The following is an 875-nucleotide window of genomic DNA, read 5'->3' as shown; positions in this document are numbered from 1 at the left end:
TCTCTCTCCCTGACTGCCTCTCTTGCCTACTTGTAACCTCTGTCTGTCAAATAAATAAATAAAATCTTTTAAAAAAAATTTAAAAAATTTTTTTAAAAACCTAAAACCACAAAACTTCTAGAAGAAAAGCTTTGTGACCTCAAGTTAGGGAAAGAGTTCTTAGCTCCAACACCAAAAAATGAGCCATAAAGGAACACAGTGAAAAACCGGACCTCATCAACATTCAACATTTCTGACCTTTGAAAGACATTAGTAAGAGAATGAAATGACATGTCACAGACTGGGAGAAAATTACATATTTCATTCAAAGACATGCATCCAGCTCTCTCTTTCTCTCTGCCATCATGGTGTGTGCATCTGACTGTTCCTTGCCATGTTTTCTCACATGACTTTCAGAATCAAGAGATTCCTGGCCAAGAAACAAAAACAGAATCATCCCTTTCCCTAGGGATTCAGATGAACGCTGGTAATAAAATCAGGTGCAGCCCCAAGAGAAGGCATTGGAGAAGAACTAATCTGGGTCTATAAGAGATCACACATGAGATGACACATGTATTTATGCTACATGAAGGTCATGTGCTCATATCCTATCAGTCTGTAAACATCACTACTACCCGAACAATAGACATGTTTCATCAGGAAATGATGTTTCTGTTACTATGCTTCTGCACTGGTTGTTTAGCTCAGTAACAAATACGTGAGACCTTTAAAAAAAATTGCATCTTGGAAACATAAAGAACTCTCAAATTAAGTAAAGAAGATAGAAAATAATAAATAATAATAATGAAAGACAGACAAACAAATAAAATAATAAATCTATGAGCCCACCCTAGGGTGAGCCTTAATAAGTCGTGTCCTTGTTTAATCACCTTCCC

The 875-nt window shown here is 36.2% G+C and overlaps 1 pseudogene; it reads left to right on the top strand.

Moving 5' to 3' along the window:
- The first annotated feature begins 373 nt into the window (after nucleotides 1–373).
- LOC123937488 lies at nucleotides 374–528 on the top strand (annotated as a pseudogene).
- The last annotated feature ends 347 nt before the right edge of the window (nucleotides 529–875 follow it).

Source organism: Meles meles, chromosome 2 (genome assembly GCF_922984935.1).
Source record: "Meles meles chromosome 2, mMelMel3.1 paternal haplotype, whole genome shotgun sequence".
Classification (NCBI taxonomy): domain Eukaryota; kingdom Metazoa; phylum Chordata; class Mammalia; order Carnivora; family Mustelidae; genus Meles; species Meles meles.
The sequence above is the reverse complement of the archived record's forward strand: the minus strand, read 5'-3'. Positions and strand labels throughout refer to the sequence as shown.